Raw genomic sequence first — 10608 nt, 5'->3', positions numbered from 1 at the left:
GCTACTTTTTGAGGGTCTAGACAATAAAATCACAGATGACTCATAGAAACAAAGTTGTAGTACTCCAAAAAAACTACGACTCCCGCATTCAGAGTTTTTCAAAATTCCTTTTGGAACACCCTCAAAAACGTGCTACAAAACAGGAAAAAAATTCTCAAAAAAAAACGTCTTGAGACAGTGATGGAAAATAGGTTTTATGACCTCCTCTTCCATCTGGGAAGTTCCTAGCATATGCTTTTAAATATCTCAGGTCGTTCATGTGCGTATAGCACCTAAGCTAATATGAACATACAATGTATATTGAAACTAACCAACACTATATTCATGAGTTTGGGAATTTTCCAACTCCCATTTTTTGAATACTAAAAAGGTGGGACCTGGATAACATGCCTATAAGTTTTTCAAAACCATATCATGTGACCTATTGTTGGAAAGCGCTTGGAAAATGGAATCTTGTGAGCTATAGAGCGCTCAATTTGGAGTAACGGTGTTCAAGTTATGATTAATCCAAAGATTTGACCACGTGTCCCAAACTTATGGGAAATTCCCATATTCCCCAATATGGTGTTAACCCCCTTACTTGCAAGTTTTTTGTGGTTGAGTATGTGTTGGAAGCAGATTTAATATTGGGCCATAAATGGACTATTGCTGCCCAAGCACCACTATGCTTTGCTTAGCGATAGAGTCATCATGATGGTCAACGACAAGAAGTTGACAATACCATACTACGAGAAAGAGGATCCAACTTTAATGGATATCTATGATGCTGAATGCAGAAGGATACAAGCCTCTTCCACAAAAGCCCCTCTACACAATAACCTACCATCTGCGTCAACAACCAACTCCGATAAAGCCTCTACTCCTTCAACCCCATTCTCACCTATGAAGCTCGATGCCAAAACCTCGCAATCAGCAGCAGCTATTCCTGAAAAAATTCCCAGAGCCCAACCATCTAACTTGAACAGGGAACTCAAAGGAAAGGCCCCGGCTCCTATGCATCTTCATCGACAAACCTCATCAAAGGAGACAAACACATGCCCAAAGGCCTCGTCATCGATAGCCACTCCACAAGAGACTCTAACCTCATCATCATCAACAATGCCCATGAGTCTCAAACCTGCATCCTCAGCACCAACCAAAGTCAAGGAGGGTCCCAAACCTTTCACATCACCCCAAAAGAAAACTCCACCACACGACAACCACAATCAAGATATCTTAATAGTATCATAATATGGGTGGAGAAGCAGCTACTTGTAGCTCAAGGCTACTATAAAGGTGCCAATCAAATTTGGGTGCCTCGACAGTCAAAAACTCTTCCTCAACGAAGCACTCGAAAGCCAAGGAAGAAGAAGAGTACTCGAAGGTGCCAATCAAATTTGGGTGCCTCGACAGTAAAAAACTCTTCCTCAACGAAGCACTCAAAAGCCAAGGAAGAAGAAGAGTACTCCACAAAACCATCCATAAGAGCCTATGCGAGTTCCTCAAAGAACACCAATGCAACAAGTGTGGGTACCAAAAACATTGCTGCAAGCACAAGGGTACTACCAAAGAAATACCAAAGCTTGTGTCCCCAAGCGCATCACAAAGTCCCCTAAGCTTGCACAAAGAAGAAAGCCTCAACACCAAGCACATCGGCAACCAAATTACAGTGTTCATCAAAGATGGGTGCCTGTGCATGTACCTTAACAACAAGGATACTATGATGGTAATTCCATCATATGGTTGCTAAAATCGAACAATGTGAAGAAAACCTCACCACCGACTTCAACCCCAACAACTTCACCTATAGTTCGACAAGAATGAATCCCAAGCAACAGCAAGCAAATCCCTCCACCACTCTCGTGCATTCAGCACCAACATAAGAGCTTGTCTGTTCAAGCAAACAATCAGCAATCTTCCCTACTGCCTCAACATCATTTTAGCAACAAATTCTAGATCAAATACGAAGACTTAGGAGCACATCAAGAACAAAATAACAATGCTCTTGTCACCCCTCTGGTAGTGAGAAATGAGCACATAAGAAGCTGTTGCTTGTTGCAAGTCATGACCTAGAAGACCAAAAGAAAAATGCCTCCAGGTCAAAACCTACAAATTCATGGAGTTCCATCTCACGGCTTAAGAACTTGCACTTTCATATTTAAGCCTCATCATGGATTAAGCCATATCACACAATAGCCACTATATATTTGTTAAGCTTATTGCTTACTATTCTTTTGGCTAATGTAGCAGCTGCTCCATGAGTACATATCCATACTCATGCACTGGAGAACATTTGCACCAAAGCCTCACCATCGACAACTTCCAGGTACATCTCTGGATGGGGGGGCCATGGTGGGCAAAAGCTTGGTCAATGGTACAATCCATCACCTGGAATTTTCCTTCAAATTACAAACCTCTGCAAACGACGCCACCATCTTCACAAATCAATGATCTTCAATCCTAGTGAAGATATCTATATTAGCCTCGCGCAAGTCGACGTAATTCTTTCAATCCTCACCAACAAGTGGCTACTTCAACACCACAGAGCAGTTCAATAAGAGTCTATATGACTCAATTCTTGTACTTCATGAAAATCTGCTTCTAAGAGCACTTAATTATGCATAAAAACATAAAAAGCACATGGGCAGAAGAAGACAGGATCAGGTCCTAATCAACAACATTTGACAAGAATCCTGCCACAAAAAGGGACATCATCAGAAGCCAATTACTTCAAATGACGAATGTTGTTTCAATGAATCAAATGAGAAAATGAGAATCACCATCTCGTTGTTTTGATGATTAAGTCTACGTTCGTTCAGATCCTTCTCTCTCTTCTCTCCCATTATTAACATCTCTTAGTGTCCCCACCACTAACAAAAATCACATGTAACTTTGCCGATGATTGCCAAAAACTAAGTGGGCCAAAAAAAAGGACTCACACAAATATAAAAATGTAATCATTCGCAAACCCCCCACCCCATTAGGAATTCCCAATACATAACTAACCTCTTCATTCATTAACTAGCTTTTCTTATTTCCTCCGAAGGAAAGAAAACACTGCTTTGGCTTATTCTTTGAGACACTTCTTGTACTTACTTTCAATGTTGCCTTTCTAGTCCATGTTTTTTTTTAGCACACTCTCTGCAAAGACTACCCACTACACTGTGTAATTCTCCTTGTCCTTAGATTGCTTTGCCCCGCTTTACATTGCTCAAGCGCAAATCTACGTGCAAATGCCACACTCACCTCATGGTTTGACGAAATTTCTTGGTACACATAGTAGTGCGAAGGGTAGCACTCTTCAAAAAACTCCCACCGCAAAGTTTTTAAGTGCACCTTTTCACCCTCTGTGTGTCTCTCTGTGAACACAAAAAGCCATTGCTTTTCTAGAACATGATCCTCTCTCAAGCTACGTGGGTTTTTCCCAACCAAACTAAGGCCATACAATGTATGGAAGTCTTCTCTACTCCTACAAAACTTTATTAAAATGGGTAGTTCATGCCATCGAGGAAATTTGGCTACAATCAAAGATACAAGATACAAGATACAAGAATAGACATGCATGTCATTATAGAATATGAAACATTTTTAGGTCACCATGCAACTTATTCATTAACATAAGAACTTAAATGTACATAGGAAAATGAATTCAAAAGATTTTAAGGAGGTGAAAACATGCCTTTCTTGCTTGATTTTACAGGTTTCAACGATGATTTCTTAAAGCTGGTCTGTTGTGTTGATAATTTCATTGACTTGGGGGATTTGGGGGACTTGGGGTTCTTTTTAGAATCAGGGGAGTGTTGGGTCTTTGCTGCGCATGTGTGTTTTAGAGTCTTCATCATTGGTTGAGATAAAATGGAGCACTCAATGTCTGTTTTCAAAACATAGAGGTTCAATGCAAATATGTGCATAAGAGATGTATGCATTAGAGGGATGGAGGAAGAGAGAAGACCTTTGGGGGGGGGGGAATGAAATGATGAAATGATATATTAACGTCTCTAAGAGGCCATAGTGGCCTATGAGACCAAAACTGAGAGTACATATGAAGTTGGTGTCTCATCGAAGAGAACAACTAAATGAGACTAAAAAGTACAATAAACTGATTGTCCTACAGTTATAAGAACAGAACTGTAAGACTCCGAGATGATACTGAGTAGAAAATACTAGAAAATGTATATCAGGTAGATCCATGTATATGCTGATCAGTTGAAGTGTTTCCCTCTCCTTAGATATCAAGTATCTCCACCATGGGGCTGTCTAGAATGAAGAGAGAGAGAGAGAGAGAGAGAGAGAGAGAGAGAGAGAGGGTTCTTACTCCTTGAGCTAGCTTTCAAGCCACACATTTAGAAGCTCTTGCTGCATTCACTTGGGAGCCATAGCCATGCGTCTGGAAGCCACAGTGCTTTTACACGAGGTCCAAAAAGCCTTATGAGCCAATTTGAAATTCTAAAATCAGTTTTCATTTGAATTTTAAAATGTATTTGAATTTTGATATTTTTTCATTTTTAAAACATTCCTACCTAGAATTCCCACCCATCTAGCCTTTCAAGCTCCCCCAAAATATTGCTTCCATTTAACTTATAAAGTGTACCAAGTTTTACAGCAGAAAGTGTACCACCCCTTCTTGATTTCACCCAAACACCATTTAGCTTTCCCATGCACTATATTGACCACATTAAGATCACTTATGGGGCATCATGATGATGCATATGCTTGCATGGATTATCTAAGTCATGTACACATCCCACTGCCACTTTCTAGGTACCATACATACCATACAGACCATCTAAGTTCAATATTGAGCATATTAAGATCAGATAAAGGCCATCCTAATCATAAATGTATTATAAGCACCATGTAAATGATGAGGGAACAATACCAACCATATAAAGATTATTTGAAGGCCATTCCAATCATAAACGTACCATAAGCGCCATGTAAATGATGAGGGAACAATACCAGCTATATAAGATCATATGCAACCTATTTAAATGGACCATATAGACCATATGGACCACACAAGAGCCATAGTAAGCACACAACAAGGATCATGTATAACGCATTTTAAGAATACTCGCACAAATGGACCGCAACCAAATCAATAGGGATAATTTGCAAATTACATGTGTAACATATAAATCGCTAGAAACCCCCATTCACAACATGCACAATGATCAAATACAAATCACAAATATACAGGGCCACACATACATACCAGATAGTCGATTGAGATGATATAAACCATATAAGAAATATAGCGACCAAATAAATGTCACATGTATCCTAACCATATATGCCCCATTGAAAAAATACTAAGCATTGAAGATCTTGAGCAATCCATCCCAACCATGTACAACACATAAACACCACATATGCAATATGTAGATAACACCAAGATGACACCGAGTATATAGAGATCACAAAGAGCCCATTCGAAAGAAACGTCACATGTATCCTAACCATATATGCCCCATTGAAACAATACTAAGCATTTGAAGATCTTGAGCAACCCATCCCAACCATGTACAACATATACGCACCACATATGCAATACGTAGATAACACCACCGAGATGACACCGAGTATATAGAGATCACAAAGAGCCCATTCCAATTATTTGCAAGACATATAGACCATATAAACCACACCAAGATAACATTGACATGAGCATATAGAGATCACATGGATCCCATTCTGGTTGTATGGACCATCCAAGGTCATGATCTATGATATTATGTATGGCCATCATGTGGATGATTCATGTGCATCCATGGTGCACATGATATGATAGCATTTAGTCCACATTAGCATGTATGCCCAACACATGTATGTCCATGCCATGTCACTTGCTTACATGGACTCATCACATATTGACATGGACACCACATCATTAGAGTACTTCACATAAGCAAAACCAATGGAACCAAAGCTCACCAAAAAGAAAAAAGCTCGCCTCGCTAAATAAATTAACCCAATTTCTAGTTGGGTGCAAAGTTGTAGAAATGGTTTACAAGATAGTTTGGGCGGAGAATCTAAGATTTGCAAGTTGTTTGGTGGAATGCATTTTTGTGTGACTATGCTCCATATATAGTTATAGAGTTATAGTACTATTGTGTTGAAGATTGTGAGTCTATGATAAGTGCATAAGCTTTTGCAAGTGCTATAATTGTAATAATATAAATTCCCCTTGCTTAACATCATGCATTAGGTTGAATTCTTCCCTTGGTTTTTCCCATTGAGGCCCATAGTAATGATCATTGTGCTCTTCTTAACCTAAGAATCTTTCTACATCCATTTGATAATCCACATCATCTAGGTGTTGAGTAGATTTTGGACAAAAAATTGTGTACAATCTAGCTTTTGATGCTATTGGTTTCTCAAGCTCTTGGATTACATTTGTCCAATAATCTATCACAAGCCTATAATATCTTGAAACACATGAACCATTTCTAATATTCTGCCAAAATTTTATGTAAGATTTTATTCATGATATCACATCTTCATGCCCCTTTACTTACTCTCTACCATTGGAAATAGAGGTGGATTCCTTGGTGGTATCGTCACTTTACCTTCACTGTCTTTCTTCCAGAGTGAGATACCTCCATCACTAGGGCTCTAATCAACTAGGTCTCCAATCAACTATCGCTAGATACAAAATTATTGGTGTTTCCCCTCCATGAGGAACCAAAATTAAAGTGGTTTTGAGTGGCCTATAAGTGATTATTTCTCGTCAAAAAGGTATCCATCACAATAACTCTTGAAATCGAGGACTTCTTCAAGCAAGAAGGGTGCTAGAGAGGAAGTTGACCTAGTCCTTATGGTATTAATCAAATGTGGTAAATCTAAGGTCTGGCCAACTCTTCATTTCTTAGAAAACCTACTAAACATTGCATATTTTTCCTCATGTGTGTGCCCAATCATTAAAAATCCAAATTGGACAACCTTGAAAACACCCCTTGTGCAAGAAGGGACAAGTATGCAAACAAGTACCAATTTTTATTTTCATATCTTGTTGTAGGAGCAAGTTCCCTGGAAACTTACGAAATGATGAAGCCCCACTGGCACCCTCATTTGTAGATGGTTGGTCAGCTTGGTGCTCTTGATACTATGGGCACTGCATTTGAAGTAGAATAACTTGCTTAATCTGCTGGTAAGATAGTAGTTGCTTCAAAAGGTGGTGTGGGATTCTTAGTTGTGAAAGTGTCATGTGCATTATTACTTGATACTTGTTTAACAATAGACGCTTTACCATTGCTGATATTGTGGTAGTCTAAAGCTTACCTTGAGTTCAAAGCACCAAGAAGTGAAACATTGCTTCTCGGAAGCCCATTTGTTTCTAGATCACCAAGAGGGTGCTGCTTTGAAGGGAGATGGATTTTTTCCACCATCGATTCATATATGAACATTTTTTGCTTTGAAGGGAGATGGATTTTTTCATCTACTTAGCCTAAAATTCTTTCTTGTTGTTATTTTGGGAATAGATGATGACTTGGCCTAAAATTTCTTCTTGTTATTTTTTGTCTATGTGAAGTATTTTGCCAGAGTATGCTGATGCAATTGCTGGATGAATGGTAGGTGATCCTCGATATGATCAGGGATGTCGAGAGTGCCAACACAAATGCAACTTGTTTGTTGATGATGAGTGTGACTCGATGTAGTCTTGTCGTAGTTGGTTTGTGGCTTCTTGTGCCATCTATAAACGGAATGTTGCTCTAATTAGTAAATGAAATCTCATGATTTTTGTGCCAAGGTGACATGATCTCATGATCCATACTCTCTAAGTTATGTAAACAGAATGCAATGGATCCAACTGTGAGATTAGGGTCAGAAAGCAATAAACCATTTAGCGCAAAGTGCCTATAATGACCCTCCCCATGCCCATGAGTGATCATATCAATGCCACTTGTAGTTGCTATGCTGAATCTATATCCTTTGGTATTGTCCGTAGTCCAGGAATGTCTATCTTCTTTTGATCCCTATTATCGTTGGATGATGCACAAAGTATTTGTTTGGTTGTGTTTTTGAAAGTACATTTTATTCGTAGTACAAGATTCTACAACTTTGTTGTTGATTCATGTAAATGTTCCTTTCCTCCCTGATCCTTACTCTTTCTTGTAGACTTGGCTTGGCTCTCACATTCTAGCCTTGAGTGAACTATACAAGCTACACTTGGAGAACTCACTTGTCTTTGTAAAGGCTACGTGTGGGAACTATTTATTCCAAATTCTCCCAAAATAATACTTGGATAGATTTTTGTTATATCCCAATTGCTCAAGTGTTTTGTTTATTTCATCTAATATGTCCACTTGCTTATATGTTTTTGGTATCTTTAACTGAGTCTCCTTTTGAACCATCTAGCATAGTTCTACTCTTATTAGGCATCTCCTCTGAGTTCTTGTCCACAAATATTTGAACTAGTTCTCTAGCCATACCATTATGCTCAAGGCTTCTTATCATCAGTCATGTGTTTCCATGCACATGTTGATGCACACCAGCCTTAAACTTTTCTTTGTATAGTAGTAGAAGGATGTATTTGGGATTCCATGCACTTCATACCATGCGCTCAACAACATACAATCATCCCATTTAGCTTAAATTTATATTTAATATTTTGAGTTTTTGAGTCTTGAAGCCAAGCTACGGAGAGCACATCATATACATAGTTTATATGGGTTACTTGAGACTGCCCCCAAAACTCCGAGTGTATGTTCATTACCATGTCACGGTCCACAAGCTGACAACATTGACTTTGACAACAATCAATAGTGGAAACCCTTTGTAGTGATTCAATTTACATATAAAAATTACAAGTTGGTGGGCTCTCTCCTTTGGAATTCTATTTGTGAAAGTGAATATCTTTTAAAAAAAAAATTGTTGGGCATCATTAACCACTACTAGAAACTCATTTAGTGGTCTATTGTCCATCAACTTGCATGACCTCAATGGCTACATAGCATTGTATTGGGCTATTGTCTAGCATTGTAGTCTATTTAATGGCCACTTAACTAAGTTGATGCTATCCACATTGGGTATAGCTCTACTTGATGTACTCGCATGTTCCCTTTCAATAGCCACACCCACACAATCCTCACCAAGTTGACACAATTGTTTGGAAAAAAATACAAGATCAACCCCTTGTACATGATCTAAGTCTTGCTCTCATTTAAACAGTTGCTCGACAAATTGGTAAGCCAATTCCACCGCTTTAACTGTTGTCTTTGTGGGTAAAAACCTAGCCATCTTTGTCAATCTATCCATGGCTACGCAAATGGCATCATGACCCCTGCTGGTACGTGGAAGTCCCGTAATGAAATCCATGGAAATACTTTCCCACTTTTGAGATGGAATATCCAAAGGATGTAATAAGCTAGCAGATTATTTAAGGCGCTCTGCCCTATTAATCTGACATTGATGACACTTGAACACATAATTCTGAACAAAATCCTTCATTTTTGGCCAATAAAAAGTCCTAACCAAACTAAGGTATGTTGTATGCTCGGATGTCTTGCCGATGGTGCATCATGGCACTTAAATAGGATCCTCAGTTTAATTTTTGGCACATCCGGTACACAAATCTTATCATTTTGAAATAAAAGAACATAAAAAATTGGTTGGCTTTTCCTTCATTAACCAGGTTTTGATCTACCTCAGAGTTGGACCCTAATTTTGCCAAATTCTAATATTTTCCAAAATAAAATATCTATACCGCATTTTCCCCTGAGTGAATCGTACAAGTTAGAAGTAATTTTCATGAAGCTAAGTTCATTAACTTCACCAATTTGAATCAAATCATTCGCAATTCTATTCAAGCTACCTTTTTTGTATTTAATCATGAAATCAAAGTCCTACATCAACTCAGCCCATCTAGCCTTTTTACCTTTTAAGTCCGATTAATCACAAATGAACTACAAAGACAGGTGATCTGTCAAGACCATAAACTGAGACTCGTAGAGAGATATTGTCTCCATGCCTTTAAAGCATAAATGATTGCATACAACTCTTTCTCCTGAACTGGGTACCTTGTCTGTGCATCATTGAGTTTCTTACTCTTGAAGGCCACAGGCTTCCTATCGCGTGGATCAAAGCTATACCTACTGCAAAATCACTAGCATCAGTCTCAACAATGTAGGGCTTGCTAGGATTTGGTAAGGATAACATAGGAGCATCTTGAACTTTATATTTCAAAGTATCGAAAGTTTCGTGTAGCTTCTCATTCCACTCAATTGGAGAATTAGAATTCTTATTTTTATCCTTAAGAAGGTTGGTAAAATGCACTATTAACTTCAAATAATCCTTGATAAATTTTCACAGAAATACCACAAAACCTAAGAAAGATCTTAACTTCTTGACCGTACGGCCATTCCAGAACCTTTTGGATTTGATCCAAATCTATATTTAAGCCATCTCGAGAGATCTTATGACCCAAGTATAACAATTCCTTTTTAAAAGAAATCACACTTAGATAATTTACAATACGATTTCTCCTTCCTGAGCCTTCTTAGAACCGCTTTAAGATGATCCTCATGCTCAGCCAAAGTTTTACTGTATATCAAAATATCATCTAAGAAAACCACCATGCATTTTCCTAATAGATCCCAAAATATATCATTCATCATCTGCTGAAAATTT

This window comes from Cibotium barometz, chromosome 20 (assembly GCF_041138505.1).
Source record: "Cibotium barometz isolate CiBa-2024 chromosome 20, ASM4113850v1, whole genome shotgun sequence".
Lineage (NCBI taxonomy): Eukaryota > Viridiplantae > Streptophyta > Polypodiopsida > Cyatheales > Cibotiaceae > Cibotium > Cibotium barometz.
This window is presented reverse-complemented; position numbering follows the sequence as displayed.